Raw genomic sequence first — 17,557 nt, forward strand, 5'->3', positions numbered from 1 at the left:
AAAATAAGTGACTAGAGTCACTTTTATTTTATTTTTATAACGTCTTTTTATGCTATAGTTTTAAACTCCCTTTTACAATAACGTCTTCCATTTATATAGTGCTTTATACTTTTCAAAGAACTAGCATGCGCATTATCCTATTTTATCTTCACAACAACCTTCAGACTTAAGTAGGAAAGAGTTAAGAAGAGGCCTGAGTTGCAGATTGAAGTAGGCGGATGGGCCAGGCCTAGATCTCCTGGCTACCAGTGTGGAATGTTCTGTGATGTTCCTGCTTGCCAGGAATAGGCAGAGCGAGAAAGCATTAATAGAATTGAGTTTTTCCCTAGAATACGTATCTAATGATTAAAACCACTGTATGTTTTTATTTTATTATGTATTATATAATATATTTTAATAATGAAACTATATATAATCACCAAATGTACTATGTTCCTAATAATAAAACAAGTGAAAGTAAGTCCTTAAGAACACTTTTGCCTGAATTTGAGGAAAATAATGGGTACATTGTATTTTAAAACCTTACTACACACGTGCACATGAAAATATGCATATTTCTTAATAGTATGATCAATGAATCTCTCTTTTATCTTAAATAAATAGGTCTAGTCCAAAAAATTAATCTTTTATGCTGTTTATCTTCAATATTTTACTTTTATAAGAAAAAAAGGAAGGAAAACATTAGTCTGATTTTTGGTTCTTACAAAACTTCATTTTAATATATTCCTTAATGGTGGTATTTTTCATTAACCACTATATTTGCTGATTATCCTTAGTACCTTATGCTATATGGAATTCTTATAATATATATGTATTTATACCACTCTTGGATGACATACTTTATTTCTAGAATTCACAAAACATCACATACACATATTTGCTGTGATGTTTCCTGAGTCCATTCATACAAAACATATATTGTTTTTTTCTGAGCACTTATTATTCCCCGCCTGGTGCCGTCCTACATGATGGTGATAAAAGATAAGTAATAGAGAGGGATACCCAGTCTCTGCCCTTGAGGGAAACACTTTAACCACTAATGATAACATAATATATTAAAGGCAAATAAAATACTGTGTGAATATAAACAGCAAAATGATTCATCTTTCCTGAATTATTCAGAAAGACATTACAGAGGAAGAGATATTTTGTTGAGCTTTGGGTTGAGTAGGAGATTGCCTAGAACATCTAGGAATAGGGATGAAGTTGAAGAAATAGCTGAGCAGAGGCAAAGATGGTGGAACCCCAAAAGGAGGAAGAGGGACAAGAAGTGGGGGCAAAAGTTATTTAGGGGCCAGGTAATAATGAAAGGAGAGGCTAGAGAATGTTAAGTTGATGCCACGTCCATTGGAAAATGATAGAGTAAATACCAAAGTTCAATTAAAATAGAAAAGTATTACCAATATTCTTTAAGAACTTTATGTATATGAAGAGTAGAAACTCAGGAGTTCCCATTGTGGCTCAGTGGTTAATGAATCCGACTACGAACCATGAAGTTGCGGGTTCGATCCCTGGCCTTGCTCAGTGGGTTAAGCATCCAGTGTTGCTGTGAGCTGTGCTGTAGGTCACAGACACGGCTCAGATCCCGCGTTGCTGTGGCTGTGGCGTAGGCCAGCAGCTACAGCTCCAATTAGACCCCTAGCCTGGGAATCTCCATGTGCCATGGGTGTGGCCATAAAAAGACAAAAGACAAAAAAAAAAAAAAAGAAAGAAACTGGCTTAAATCTCATGACCTTCCCCATTACACACACACACACACACACACACACACACACCACCACACCGCTAAGTTTATAAGTGTCCTTGCTGACCAAGGTCAAGGAGGGCAGTCAGGAAAACTCCCAAACATAAGAAGGAAAGTCTGGAAGGCTCTTGGGAAGCCAAGAGATTCTTGTTTATTCTCAGAAGCCTCGTGGATCTCTGTGTGTGCAGCTCTCCCCATCTGTTTTCTCTCTCTCTCCACAGATTATCTCCTTGACCATGGCAGATGATGGGTGCTCCACATTCCTGAGTTTGCTTGTCCTCTTCATTTGAGTTCTCTGCAATCCAATTTGTGATGAGGTACTCTGAGTTAGGATGGGCCTGTGGAATAAAATAACATTAGTGTGGGAGGGCCTGGCACAAGGTTGTCTTCCGAAACTCCTTCCTGTAGCTGAAGGAATGTGGAGAAGGCTAGATTTTTGGTTCAGAGCATAGATACTGAGTCTAACTTGTCTATGTTCAAATCCTAGGTTCGACCTCCTTATTATGTAATCCGATAGGCAATTTACTTAAGGGCAGATATTATAAACCACATTACCACCAATATTTTTGGATAAGACCATGGAGGCACAGAGAAATTAAATAACCAGTTTAGTGCATACATATATCAGAGCATGGATTTGCAGTCTGGCCCTTAAGGACAGGCTCCTACACACTAAAATATTCCAGTTGTTAAGGAAACACATTTAAATAATTTGGTTTACTTTGCTCAGATTATTTAAATACTTAAGAATAGTTCTTAAAGTTCCCTAGTGTCTCAGCAGGTTAAGGATCCAGAATTGTCTCTCCAGTGGCTTGGGGTGCTGCTGTGGGTGGGCTTTAGCCCTGACCCTAGGACATTTACATGCAGAAGGTACAGCCAAAAAAAAAAAATTTCTTTGCTCTAATGAGTTTACTCAGGTCAGAACTATCAATGACAGAGCAGGAAAGGGAGAAAAACATTGAAAAACAAGTTACTTAGTGTTTAAAAATATAATTTCTTTGAAAGAAAAGAGTATAAATTTTTGTCCTCACTTTATATTTAAAAGTTTTTTTCCAATACATCTATTTGTGATTTTAGAAGTATCTTTCTGTGTAAATAGCCTTTAATGGATTTCTAGTAAATGACTTGGATAGCAAATTCTTTCCTTTCCTCTCTTCGACTCCAGAAGACTAGCTTGCTATCAAATTCTGGATAATTGTGAAAATATCTAGGCTACTTTTATAATATTATTTATCTTTATTGCTGAAAACCCAGCAGGTGAAGAAAAATGAAGACAATTTGGTAAATAATGGATGCAGACATGACTTATTGTTTTTCTGCAATGAGAAATAAGCACAGTTTATTATGTGACCTTTCTTCAAGTGCCTGTCAAGAACTCAGAAGTAATAAAGCTTTACTTGCAAAGAGAGACTGATTTTAAAAAGATATACACTTAAAATGTTGTATCTCCTTATTAAAAGCTCATCTTCTATTTTGTGTGTCCACAGAAATAATGATAGGTATAATTCCACCTCCCATGAAAAAACCTCCTGGCTGTCCCCCATATAATACACATCAACTCATCTATACTTTCTGATTGAATTTTTAATATACTTCAGTTTAAAATGCATTGAAAATAAGATGTTCTGTAACATATACATTTTTTTTTTCCTTTATGAAAGGTCATCTTGGATTCTGATCTTTTTTCTCCTGGTAAGGCTTGAAGGTAGAAAGATCTTTTGACTTTTAAAGTTTCTTGGTTCCAGCTTCAGGCTCTTATTTCTATTAACAGGCAAGTTCCTATTAGTTTCTTTTCAAATATCATTAAAAGGATTCCATTTCATAGAACTTTTTGGAACTATATGTATATAATGCATGAGCTTAATGACCATGCATATCATAAACTATTGTTGTAGATAAGCTTCAGTAATGCTGCATTAAACAATGTGTTGTACTGAAAAGATTTTGTTTTGTTTAACCCTCTTGGTGTTCTAAAGTTTTAAGAGTATTCACAAGCAAGATGATTTTTTTTTTTAAAGCATAAACATTTAACACATGTTCCCTTTGTCAGGCCAAGTTTTTATTAAGATCTTAAATAAATGCTCTTTTTACATGGAAAGTTCTTATTAAACATAAAAGCAGCAATGCTCTCTGAAACAAATAGAAAATTAATAAAAGTAATGAAAACACAAAAATTATAACCCAAGATATGATGGATGAGTTTACTTATTAAGGCATATGGAAGAAAACTATTTTCTATTTTATTTTTTATAAAGAAAATCAGGATCGATTTTATAGAATGCAATATATTTTAAGTATCTATTTTCAGTCTTGGCTCTGTAATTAGCAGGATATTGAATTATCTTCTTACACAAGAAAGAATGTCCTGGGTTTTAGGAATCAAAATGATTTCTTATCTAAACACACATACACTCACACACATAAAATGAACACACACAAATAATAATAAAATCTCTTAGTTTCTAAGATGTCAAAAAAAGAAGAGATTTGCTTTGAATTTTACAAATACTAATCACATAAACTTTTAAATGTACCTGTAAAGGTTATAATCTAAAAGAAAAGGAAAATTAAGAAAATATGAGTAATCCTTTAATAAAATATATTCTATGCCAGGTTCAGTTCTTTTTTTGCTTTCATATTTTGATGTGACTGTTTGGCTGTGGCTTTTGACGTTTTTCTTAGAAATTGAATTTTAAGAGTTCCCGTCGTGGCTCAGCAGAAACGAATTTGACTAACATCCAGGAGGATGCAGGTTCCATCCATGGCTTGCTCAATGGGTTAAAGGATCCAGTATTGCCGTGAACTGTGGTGTAGGTCCCACTTGGCTGTGGCATAGGCCAGCAGCTACAGCTCTGATTCAACCCCTAGCCTGGAAACTTCCGTACGCTGTGAGTGCGGTCCTAAAAGATTAAAAAAAAAAAAAGAAAAGAAAGAAAGAAAGAAACTGCATTTTAATTTCATTTACTTGGAACTAACCGGGGGTGGTGAGGGGGGTTAATGAAAGAAAGAAAGAGTGAGAAAAAAAAAAAATCCCAAATAATGAGACCTTCCAGAGATAAGTTACTAAGCTTTTAAAAACTTTTAAAAGAATATATTTCATAGGTTTTTTTTTCCTTTCTTAAAATGATCAGAGTTTGAAAAAATCCTTCTTAGTTTTTTTAATGAGAGATAAACTGCTTTATTTTCACGCAGGAGAAAGCTTTCATTGCACTTTATTTATAAACCAACTCAAAATATTTGAAAGAAATAATTCTAGGACAACTCAGCAGCAACTTAAAAATAAGAAAACAACAAATTCTGTTGTGTGCTCATTTGTATTATCAATTTTAAGTTGGATGCTCAGGTGTATTTTTTGCTTTCAAAAGAGATAACCAAAAATTGCAGTGTGTGTGTGTGTGTGTGTGTGTGTGTGGTGTGTGTGTGGTGTGTGCATGCACGCCTGCATACATGTTTCTCGGAGGAAAACAAAGACAGAGAGGGAATGTATGTATCCATGTCTTCTTTTCATATACTAATAACTTACCTGGACCTGTTTAGTCAGATGACTAACAACATAGGACAGTCATATCAAACATAAATAAAAAACAAAGGAATTTACCACAGCAAGTTGGAAATCATTTGTAAAAAGTTTTTACATTCACCGTTTACATGTGTGATACATTTCCAGACCAGATATTTTAGGATATTAGAGGTTTAAAGATTGATAAAAATTGTGTGTGTGTGGTTTTTTGTTTTTTGTTTTTTGTTTTGTTTTGTTTTGGTCAGTCTCTCAGAGCACATCAATCATTAACTCTGTCACACTGGTTTTGTTGTTGTTGTTGTTGTTTTCAAGTATTTTCCCCAAACCTCATGGAATGGGATAAAATCAGAATTGCAAGAAAAATTTAAAATCTATTGTCAGTTCATGCTGTAGCTCTCTGCATTTTCTTTATTAGTCTATTTCCCTACCCTGGTCTCTTAAGACACACACACATAAGCACACATACATTCTGACATATAAACACTGGGAACACACAGCCATAGGAATTATTCTTTTGTTTGATTTCAATCCTTACAACTAAACTATGGTGAATGAGATAGTTATATAATTGCATTTATCTCATTACCATCCATATATTCAGCCTACGATAAGAATTATTTTAGAAAATACAGACCTGAGAATTTAGAAACTTAGACATTTAATATTAGAGCCAATGAAAAGTGGCCTGTCCCTTTAATATGTAAATCGACTGAAATCCATCCCTCCACGTTTCTAGGGCTCCCTGTTTATTACTTTATGACATTTCCAGACTAAAGGTGCAGGAGGGGCTCACATTAATTTGCTTTATGTTTGACTAGAGAGGCTTCCCACACCTATTAGAGCTCACTTTGGGCCCACTTCATTTCAGAGTTGTTGTCAGTCATTTGAGAGTGATATGGTCTGCAGCCTGGGAAGAATAAACACATCATATATTAGGTAAAGCTGAGATGTATGGGGGTTGTTGAACACCAACACCTCTTTCTGAGGATAAGGAAGATCAGAACGTGGGAGTGAGCTTAGGGTGGGAAGGAGTATTACAGACCAGCATCCAGACAGTCCTCTTGGAACCTGCCCACCCCCCAGCCCCTCCTCCGCCCCATTTCAGAATCAACTGAGCAGGCAAAGCCAGTATTCATTTCATTTCTGTTTGGACATATTCTGTGGTGGTTGCTCTACAAAAAGGAACAGGATAGGGCCCGCATCATTTGTTTCTCTTTCCAGTTATTACACACTGAAATAAAGCAAAACATTGAAGAACTGATATCACATCACAAGCAAACCTGGAACATTTCAGTTTCAACGAGTTTAAACAAATGGTCACAACATTGACTAATTTCTCTGAGTCAGCATTTGAATCCACACATGTTGCCTTTTTATACTTCCAAGTGCTCCATTGTACACATTTTTGAAAGTAGATATTTTTTAGAGAATCAAAATTTGGTTTTAGAGGATAGGAAAATACTTTTTGTTGTTCCAGAAATTGCAAGTAATATTTTCTCCATGGTTTTAGCTACAGAATGATTTAGTGACTACTATATTTTCAAGTTGAGAAATCAATTAATTATAGCATTATTTAGTTTTATTAATTATAGCATTATTAAGTTTTTAAAATAGTTAATTTACATTGTCCTGCGAGTTTCACATGAACAGCAAAGTAATTCAGTTATACGTATATCTATAAATATGTGTATATAATTATTTTTCAGATTCTTTTCCATTATAAGATATTGAGTATAGTTTCCTATTCTATTTAGTAGGTCTTTGATGTTTACCTATTTTATATATAGTTGTGTGTATATGTTAATCCCAAACTCCTAATTTGGCTCTCTTTCCACCCTCAGTGAGAAGTTTTAATATTTCAAAAAAAGGAAGTTTCACCCAGAGGGATGTGTTTTACTCTTCTGTATGTTCAACATCAATCTGTGCTAGTTTCTCTGTACTTCACCTTGAAGCCATTGTCTGTTCCTCTGATTTGATCACAAGCTTTTCCACTCATGTTGCAGTTAGTTCTCATGAGAGGCTGCAGGATTTGTATTGAGAAGTAATTATTTCCTACAGCTTTAATACTGTGCAGAGTCTTGAGAATCTCAATGGATGCCGATGGACATCTATTATTATCTTACATGTTGTATGAAGGAACCATAGCTCACCTGCTAAGTGGATGGCCCTCCTGCTTGCCTTCCTTGTGCTGGGTCCCCCAGATGCTCCAGGAATGGCCTCCTCTCTAGGCTGCCTGTCATCTTGGTTAAGGAAACACCACATGACCTGCTTTTACTCCTTGGGAACGAATCAGGGGAGCTCCATTTGTTAAAGGGAAGGATCTGTTTATGAAATTACGAATTAAAATCTCATGTTACTTCCCCTAAGGCTACAAATCGGAGCCTTTGGGAGGTAGTCGGCTATACTAGAGGGGTCACCTTGTCCTCTGTTGTTTGCCTTAAACAATCCAACAGCACAGTTTTATTTAGCTTAAAGAAGTGATGGAGTTCCCTGGTGCCCTAGAGGTTAAGGACTCGGAATTGTAACTGCTGTGACTTAGGTTTGATCCCTGGCCAGGGAACTTAAACACATGCAGCGGCCAACAAAATAAATAAGTAAATAAATAAGGAAGGCAGGGAAAGTTGAATTTAATGGAAATGGTTTGGTTTTGAGTCTTACATATATGTATGTGTGTGTGTGTCTACATATATATATGTGTGTGTCTCAAACACTATACTACATGTATATCAAGCAAATTTCTTATAGAACAAAATACAAATGTTTCTATACATTTAAACAACCCCAAAACAACAGTGAGCCATAATGGTAAAAACTATTTGGAGTTATATGGAGTTCCCCTCATGGCTCAGTGGAAAATAATCCAAGTAGCATCCATGAGGATACAGGTTCAATCTCTGGCCCCACTCAGTGGGCTTAAGGATCCGGTGTTGCCATGAGCTGTGATGTAAGTTGCAGATGCGGCTCAGATCCCGCTTTGCTGTGGCTGTGGTGTAGGCTAGAGGCTATAGCTCCAATTCAGCCCCTAGCCTGGGAACCTCCATATGCCTTGGGTGTGGCTCTAAAAAGCCAAAAAAAAAAAAAAACTATTTAGCTGTTATATAACTGTATAACAGTAAAACAAAAGATATTCTTTCCTAGAGGAATGGGGAAATATATATATAAGTTCTTTTTTTCATTTTGCATATGGACAGAGGCTAATTTTTTTTAGAAGCCTAGAATCTAAATTATGATTAATTAGGAAAAATTATCATTCTTAATTTCTTTCTATGGATTTATCCATGTTGGTTAGTTAGGGCTATCTAGGAATATCTACAGAGGATAGGAATAAACTGTATACTTTAAAATACATAACATGCACTCATGTGTTTGTAGCATTTATAATCTGGTTAATATTTACTTATTGCTTTGATTATGTCAACTGCTATGTTAAGGATTTTTCCTGTAACTGAGGGTCCCAACCACCCAGATATTGTTACTTTTAGCAATACCCACTGACTTATTTAGTTTTGGCAAAAAATAAAAATAAAATAAGATGAAGATGTCCATGAATGCCTCTCCATACTGACACAGTCTTATCAACATTGCCAATAAGGTTTTATCAGCTTCGGGCATGAGGCAAATCTATCTTATTAGTGTGAAAACTAATGAAAGATCATCCTGACAATGATAATTAATTGCAGTTGTTGACAAGGACTCAGTTCCTTTGCACTCCTATTTCTGTTGCTCTTTCTCAGTCTTTCAGCTCTCCTCTCTCAATTAGACATATGAAAAGTGCGGCCCTCCCCTTTGAGAAAGAAGCTTTTAGATTAATCATATTATCTTAAGGTTCCAAATCTCCATGCCTGCGTGACCTTTCTTCTGTTAGAATCCATTATCTTAAACTATCACAATAATCCTGGCTTTAGGGAGGGAGAGAGGGAAGAGGAATCAAACCTAATAGATGGCAAATAAGATTAATCTATGATCTAAGTGCCGATTACACTTGGCCCTGCCCTTGAACACCCAGGTGTAACCTTGAAATTCACATCCGCTAAGACATGGCAATTGGATTGAGTGTCCCTCAAGGCCTTAAGGGCAGCTGGCCAAACTTTACCCGTTACTCCCCAGTGAGATCCTGAGCTGTCTCAACCTTCAACTCTTTTTTACTTGTGGAATTTGGCAGCTGTGCTTTTTCATGTTTGTTTTGGGATAGTTCACATTTTTTAGATAAAATACTTATTTTGGGTCCTTGATTTTTGTTTGTCAGAAGCACCCGGCCATGGAGGGAATGAACTTTTACCTGGACCTCACAAGAGGAAAACAAATGATCCAGCTCCTCAAAATCTGATAGCTGCACCAAAATAAATTCAAGTCTTTGCTTCTTTCAAAACACTGACATACTGATCTCTAAAACTACACATGTTTAAGAATAACCAAGAGGAGAGGAAAAAAAAAATCCCCCTTGCAACATTTGTCTTCTGAACTTGGCGCTGATTATTTTTCTTCCACATGGCCTGAGGTCTTCAAAAGGACACCCTTTGGGTAAAGATGGGACATGACATCAGGAAGTTTGAGCTACTGGTGACATGGACAGGAAAACAGCGTGTGCTTAGAGAAAACAGTTCCAGCCAAAGAGAAATATCACTGAGTCACATAAAGAAAAGGGAAACAAAACCATAATGCCTTCTCATTAAAAGTTGGCCATCTCTTGAAATTCAAATTTGACCAAATAGAATGTTCTTTTGTCATGAATCTGTTCAGTCCCGTGAAATTTACCTAAAATGTGGAAGACAGGGATAAAATTAAACCCCAAATAAGAGTGAGAAGAAAAAATAAGCCTAAGCAAGGAGTAACAAGTAGACTTCAAAAATATTAAAGGCAAAACTTAGGCAGAAAATGAGACCATTTATTCTGGAAAAGATAATAAAATTAAAAATGCCAGAGACATTGGTTAGGGAACCCATTCCCACACCATCCTCCTTAGTGTAAAGCTCATCTCAATATTCTTTCTCTGCCATATTCTCAACTATACCTTCTCTCTCAAAACAGAACAATTTGGGGTTTGTTTCATAAAAGGTTTCATGACTATTTTAACAAAGATAAACATGAATGTACTCTTGGTTCATATGGAAAACCATAGGACCAGACCTCAGCACCACAGCTCCTGAGTAGCTATTCTGTAATTTTCTTATACGTTAATAACTTGATCCCTAAGATCCTACTAATAAATTTAATCTTATCAGTAATGTTCCCTTTATTCTCTTTCAAAATTAAATCACTGCACTTTTTTCCTGAATAGGTTTAATAAAGGAGGTCTAGAAATGAGTTTTTTCAAGGCCCACTTTTTGGAAGATTACCTTGGAAGCTCAGTGATTTTAAAGATATGGCTGGGATGAGATCCTGGAGCGAGATGAGATGAAGGATGTTGGGCCTGTGGTACAACATCCGATTCTCTATTTGCACCAGTGTAAAAAGGGATATGGAAGTAATTCTGTGTCTGTCCAAGGTGGAGGATTCAGTAACCGTTTGTGCAGTGTGATCATAGCTGCAGAGTTGGGTTGAATCTGAGTTCTGCTGCTGATTAGCTATGTGACCCTGGGTCAATTGCTTAACCACTCTGTACATTAAATTCCTCAGTTTAGAGTGGGAATATTAATAGTTCTGGTATTCCCCGATTTTTGAAGGTTTGCTTTAACGCCATTTCACTTTTATGAAAGACCTCACATTAGTTATATGTCCTTGCTAACCGAAAGAAACCCAGAGACTTTTTTGCTTTTTAGGGAAAAAAAGCAAAGAGTGAAACTAGCATTCAGCATTTGTTTTGCAGAGAGCCTTATAGAGGTAGCCTGTACTCCAATTAGAGAGAGCCGTTCCGCCAAGCTCTTTCCCCAGGAACTATACTCAGCATCTCAGCATCAAGCCACCATAGCTTTGAACTGCCTGCGAGCATCTGTGGTTTACCTCGGTTTATTTCGTGCGTCCTTTGGCAAGATGTATCCTAAGGTAATTGCTTTTTCAGTTTAGGCCACTACGGTTTACACCGGTTTCATAGGGATGCTTTACTTTCAGATAGCGGGGGTGGAGAGTGGGGTGGAGGGGATCCTATATTCACTTTAGCGTGTTTTTGTGAGTGTTTAAATGAATTAAAAGAAGTAAATTGCTTGGAGGAAGGTATTTAATATGTAACCTATAACTGTTTGTAATTGTTATTGTCCTTGATAGGGTCTCAGTTGATGATACTATTTTTATTTTTAATTTTTTTTTTTTTTTGCCATGAATTTGAGAAGTCTGGGAAAGAGCAATATTACCAGGTTTTTAGATTTTCGTAAGGTTCATAGCTGAAAAAAACATCAAAGCAATGAAGGATTCTGGACACTCTGGTAAAAACACAAAGGATTCTTCGGAGCCTCCTTTCTCTGTGTGTTAGGACAGTGGCGTTTTGACTGAATGGAGGAGCCCTTGTCAGCTGTCCGGGGAGGGTTAACTCACACCTCGGCAGGAGCCTCATGCCATTAAGTCAGGGAGAGTAATGAAATTTCATTTAATTTGTCAGGAAGAAAGTGCTAATGTTAAAAGGCATTTAATAAAAATGGGAGAGATTCTTTGAAAGGGAGTCCTTAAGTAATTACTTCAAGTGTCTTAGGCCTCCTCACCAGAATATTTACATTAGTGTCTTACAGAGCCAGTGTGTAATTAAATTAGTGCAGCATTTACATTCCTGTTTTTTTTTTAAAGGAAGTGTGATTTTATGAATAATCCTCCTTAAAAAAAAAAAAGAGAGAGAGAGAGAAAATGATTTGATCGAATAAAATTAAAATTAGACGTGAGTGTTTTTCTGGAAGGTTTTAACAGAGAGAATTCCTGAATGAAAGGTTTCGTGTGTGTGTGTGTGTGTGTGTGTGTGTGTGTGTGTGTGTGTGTGTGATGGTGGGAAGAAGATGGCTTCAGCCTGTGGTGGCCATGCTCCTTCCTCACTTCCACTTGGAAGGGTGCCATCTTTTATTTTCTCAGACCTGACATGGAGAGTCAGGTCAGCAATGACAGACAGGCTGTCAGCATATGGCCCTGGACAGTCTTGTCTAGGCCAGGTTCTCTTTTCAGCAGGTATGGGAGGAAAGCATGGAGATGGATGTGTGAGTAAAAAGAAGTACTTTTGAAGCAGGGCAAGGCTGTTCATCCTCCTCACTGCTCCCCTATGCACAGGAAAGCTGAGCCCTCTCATCACTACCTTCTGCTGGAGGAGATAACTCATGTGCCAGGAGTAGTGGGCAGCCTGTGGGAACATGGCTGGGTGGATGTGCACCTCCAAAGGAGGTCACATTTAGTAAAAAGATTCTTAAACATTTTTTGGAAGTAACCTGGAACCATTTCCAAATTGACTCATGAAGCATCCTCATGCCTGAAATTGCCCACAAAGATCATGCGAGTGTGTTAATTTTAGCACGTCTGACTCCTGTGAGGATGTTGCGGTCTGCACAAAAGTTGAGGAGTTGAAGACAAAGTAAGCAAAGATCTATGAAAGGAGATATAGTTATAGATATGTCTTATAAAACTGATTAGAAGATTAAATGAGGTCAGGTTATCAGATGAGTTTGTAAAACTGTGAAATGCTAATAGTTCTAGCTGTTATTACAATCGCAGTGGAAGTGGTTTTACTAAAATGCAAATCTAGTTATGCCTCTCTCCTTCTTACTCAATCAGTGACTTCCCATGGCCCTCAGTAAAAGCCTGAACTTTTCAGTAAGCCATGCATTGCTTTTATTAATTTGCCAAAGTTGCACCCTTCATGAATCTGCTCTTCAAAATATCAGTTTTTCAGTGTTATAAGAATCCTCTCAGCTCTGGACCATCATATGTTTTTCTCTCTATCTAAAACTATGCTGCCTGGTACATTATCTGCCCAGTTCCAGTGGCTATATACACTGAAACTAAAAATTAAAAATTAAGTAACATTAGAAATGTAGTTTCTTATATGCACTAGCCACATTTCAAGCACCCATTTATGGGTAGTGGCACCATATGGTACACATCCCAGCAGGTGTTTCCATGGACATCATGGGTCTACAGTGATCAGATGGTCACTACCTTGTGACTTCATTAACCACTCCACTTAGATATCACTTCCACAAGGAAGTCTTCCCTACCCCCATGGCATGCCTTAAAGAGCAGGTAGATTGTCCTAATCAGTATCTTAACCATGTAGAAGGTGCCTGGGTGCTTCTCTGAATTTCCTGATCCACCATAAGCTCAGTGAGGTCATGGACTTGTGAGAGTATTAACCAGCATCTTACTGCCCCCTTAGAGAGCAAATCTTAACAAAAGTATTCATTGAGTATTTACTAGGTAACACTCTACGTACTTTAGGTATATGATCTCACTTAATACATAAGTAAGTACTATTTATCTCACATAGTACGTAAGTGGGGACTCGATGCAGCACATGAAGAGCCTGAGGCACAGAGAGATAAATCCCGAGCTCAAGTCTTGGAAATATTAAGAGGAAGAGCGGGTGCAAGGCCAGGCAGCCTGATTGCAGCACTTAGACTCTGAACCTCCCTGTTGTTAACACCCACACAATTTTGTTGAAAGAATGTGGAGTACCCAGGGACAGGCATGAAAATAGACAAAAGTTACTCTCTCATAACCCACTGTGTTTTCTAATTGTACCAATTTTCCCACCAGCCTGACTATATAAAGTGTTGTTTTCTTTTAATAAGTGCTTTCCGCTGTCTTCCTTCAGCTCTCGACTAGATGGAGTGGGAATAAAGAAGGCGTAGTGTACAGGCTGTAACGTTAAGAAACATACAGTTCAGAGAGGGGAAGCAAGCTGAAAGGCTAGTGAGCTAATTCTGGAAAGTCAAAATAAAGCAATCATGGCAAATATTCAACTGACTTGTTGCATGTGAGTCAGGGGTCCAAGTCACCCACTTTGATTTTTCTTGGCTCTAATGTTTTCATTTTCTGACTTCCCCAGTCACATTAATGAGCAATATTCTTTCTTTCTCATAGCTGCATGTGTTATTGATGCTAATTGTTAGATAATGAAATAACTAGACATTGCTTTCAACAAATTAAGATGGTGTCTATGAATAGGCCCCCACTCAACATTAAGCCTCATGAAGACCGTATCACTATAGCTACTAGTAGATCAATACTTGGTTACCCTTACTGACTATTATTATTATTGCTGTTGTATTAGTGAATGTTGATGCCACAAAAAATCTTATTTTAAAGCAAATGTGTTTAGTAAAATTTTGGTTAAACGTGTTTCTCATTATGATGGAAACTTAAGACTTTAGATCTTTTTGCAGAGTACAAATACATGGGTAAATAGGAAAATGAGTGATTGATCGAGTCCCCCCAGTGAGATTATCTTCTACCTTTAAAAAAAAAAAAAACTGAAGTATTAAAATAGGAAACTTCATGTTCTGGATTTGTACATTCAGAGGATTTCATATTGGTCTAGCAATCCTCTATGAAATTTATATATATTAACCCATTTATTCCAGGTTAGAAATCTATAAGATTACTATACTCATTATATAAATGAGAAAATTAAGGCACAGAACCATAGTAATTTTCCCAAATCATTCAGCCAGTGAATAACTGAGCTAGCATTTGAACTTAGGCAATGTTGCTCTAGAATCACCTTGCCGTTTATCACCTCTCCATCAACAGGTCCAGTCACATACATATAAACACATACAAAAGTTTATACACACAGGAAAAGTTAAGAATGAACTTTTCAAAAAAAAAAAAAAGATGAAACATTTGTCACTGACTTACAGGGAAAATGAAATTTTAAGTATGTTTGAAAAAATTTCAAGTATGTTTAGAACAACTTAATATGTGAATCTATTTTTTCAACTGTGAATTTTATTCAATCTAAAGACAGATGAAGTATTTCTGACAAAAAGCTAGCAAGGTAAACCGAGATATGCTATGAGTATAAAATTATACACCAGATTTCAAAGACTTAATGTGGAAAAATATAAAATATCTCAACAATTTTTACATTGATTACATATTGAAATGTTAATAATTTGGACAAATTGGCTTTGCTAAAATAAATTTATTATTGAAATTTAAAAAAAAAAAAAGAATGACCTTTTCAAAGAAAAAAGAAAAGTAGAAAGATCCTCCCACATTTTTATTTGAGGATAGCACTTATGTGTCATATGTTATTTGGACTATCTATACATTTAAATACAAAAAAAAAAAAATACTGGTGCCCATGTCTAAATAAGAAAATATGGAGTTCCCATCATGTCTCAGTGGTAACGAACCCGACTAGTATCCAGGAGGACGCAGGTTTAATTCCTGGCCTCACTCAGTAGGTTACAGGATCTGGTATTGCTGTGAGCTGTGGTGTAGGTCACAGATGTGGCTCAGATCTGGTACTGCTCTGGCGTGAGTTGTGGAGTAGGCCAGCAGCTATAGCTCCAATTTGACTCCTAGCCTGGGAACTTCCATATGCCGTGAGTGTGGCCCTAAAAAGACTAAAAGAAAAAAAAAAAAGGAAATGCAAAAGGAAATTTCTAGTAAAATGTGATGAATTTATCTGGTTTCATAATGAAGGAGATCAGTCAATAAGTGTTTCATAATCCATTCATATTTCTTTCTTTTCTTTTCTTTTTTTTTTACAACTCTGCCAAAAAACCTCACTGGGAGGTTTTGCTCAAGGGGAGCAAAAAGCTTTAGTTGATGTTTAAAGAATTGTTCACAAGTTCATGTCATTTAAGTGAATTTTGATTTTAAATAACCCTCAGTATTTGGCTGCTGTTTACTACTGGTCCACACAAAGCTAAATTACACTCTTTTTTCCCAAACATAAAGAAGGAAATAGAAAAAATAAGAAAATTTAAAAATGTATTTCGCAAGTTCATATTAGCAACTGCTTCAATCAAAACCCAGGTATAATAAGTTCTTCCTCCTCATCATGAAGTGCCACTAATGGCATTTTACAAATGCATGGATTGTATTCTTTTTCTCAGAGTAATTTATAAAGAGGCTGCAGTGGTTCACCCTGGCATTTGGCCATCTCAGTTACTTAGGAGGACTGAAGGAAGATCTGACCAGATCAGGTCAGCTGTAATCTGGCCTTTGGATGAGAAGGATGAGAAGGAAGAGAAAACCCAGAAGCTATCCAAAAAGTCCATTCAAGTGAAAGGAAAACATCCCTGTGCTTGAAGACCCTGAAGCAGTTGGGGGAAAAAAAAAAAAAAAAGAAAGAAAGAAAGAAAAAAAGGTGATCAGTATTTTTGACTCTAAAGCTTATTCTAAGTCAGGGGAAGAAAAGAATAACAGCAGATCACTTTGCTTTTCAAAAAAAAAAAAAGATTTTGGAAAAAGTAGCATTCCACAGGACATAAAACAGCTAGACCTTTTAAACATGATTCAAACAATTGCTAACATTATTTAAAGTTAAATTCTTGGCAACGAAAACATCCAATGACCAAAAATCATGTTTGTGGTATTTAAAAAAAAAAAAAAATATATATATATATATATATATATATATTGAAATGGGGGAAACAGATTCCAAAGAAATGATTTGTAAGGATGTGGTTAAAACTATTTATATACCGGGTTCTATTTGTTTTACAGCTAGTGGTGCACGGACAGCATGAAAGGTTATCTTTGACAAGGTTTTAGCTATTATTTTCTTCCAGTGAAATGGTATTTCTTGAGAAAAAAAGGTCTTTGGAACAAAATAACAATAAATCCTGATTTAGATACATAAACCTGCCATTGATATCACATAATATCAGTGTTCTTTCTCACTCGATACAGGCGTTTTAAAGATAAATGGTAAAACTGAACTGGAAATCCATCTGGCTGGCTGCCGGCTCTAATGAATAACCCCACTTTGGCGCGTGCAATGTAAGCAGAAAGTTCTCTCCCGGCCTCTTTTGTCTGTCATGAATCTACGAGACAGCCGACATAATATCTGGGCGACAACGGTGCGCTAACAGTGCAGTGACTTCCATTTTCTTTGCTTTCTATTGATTTTCACTTAATAACTGGCGAAATACTAAACGTCCGCCCTGAGTACCTAATAAATCCTGCCTGAGCTTTTTATTGAGGAGAATTTAATAAAAACAACCATTGCGGCTGAGGGATTTTTCTTCTGGACAGAACACAGGGGTAGGGGACAGCAGGGTTGGGCAAGAGGAAGCCATCTGATTTTTTTTTTTTTTTTAAGGGACTCTCTCCCCTTTAGAAAAGCAGTACCCATGTCAAGGATGCCTGTGGGTTTGAACCGGGTTCCTTGGAATAGAAGCTGCACGTTCTGCGTGTAGGCTGTCTGGTAA

General features: G+C 36.6%; 1 long non-coding RNA gene across 1 annotated transcript; it reads right to left on the reverse strand.

Annotated features, from left to right (window-relative positions):
• Positions 1 to 1,872: 1,872 nt before the first annotated feature.
• On the reverse strand, positions 1,873 to 7,528 carry LOC125136446 (uncharacterized). The gene is made up of 2 exons (XR_007137188.1): positions 7,415 to 7,528; positions 1,873 to 2,082 (listed from the first exon to the last, which is right to left on the reverse strand). It is a non-coding gene; the product is annotated as an uncharacterized LOC125136446 (long non-coding RNA).
• Between the last annotated feature and the right edge of the window lie 10,029 nt (positions 7,529 to 17,557).

The sequence above is a fragment of the Phacochoerus africanus genome, chromosome 9 (genome assembly GCF_016906955.1).
Source record: "Phacochoerus africanus isolate WHEZ1 chromosome 9, ROS_Pafr_v1, whole genome shotgun sequence".
Classification (NCBI taxonomy): domain Eukaryota; kingdom Metazoa; phylum Chordata; class Mammalia; order Artiodactyla; family Suidae; genus Phacochoerus; species Phacochoerus africanus.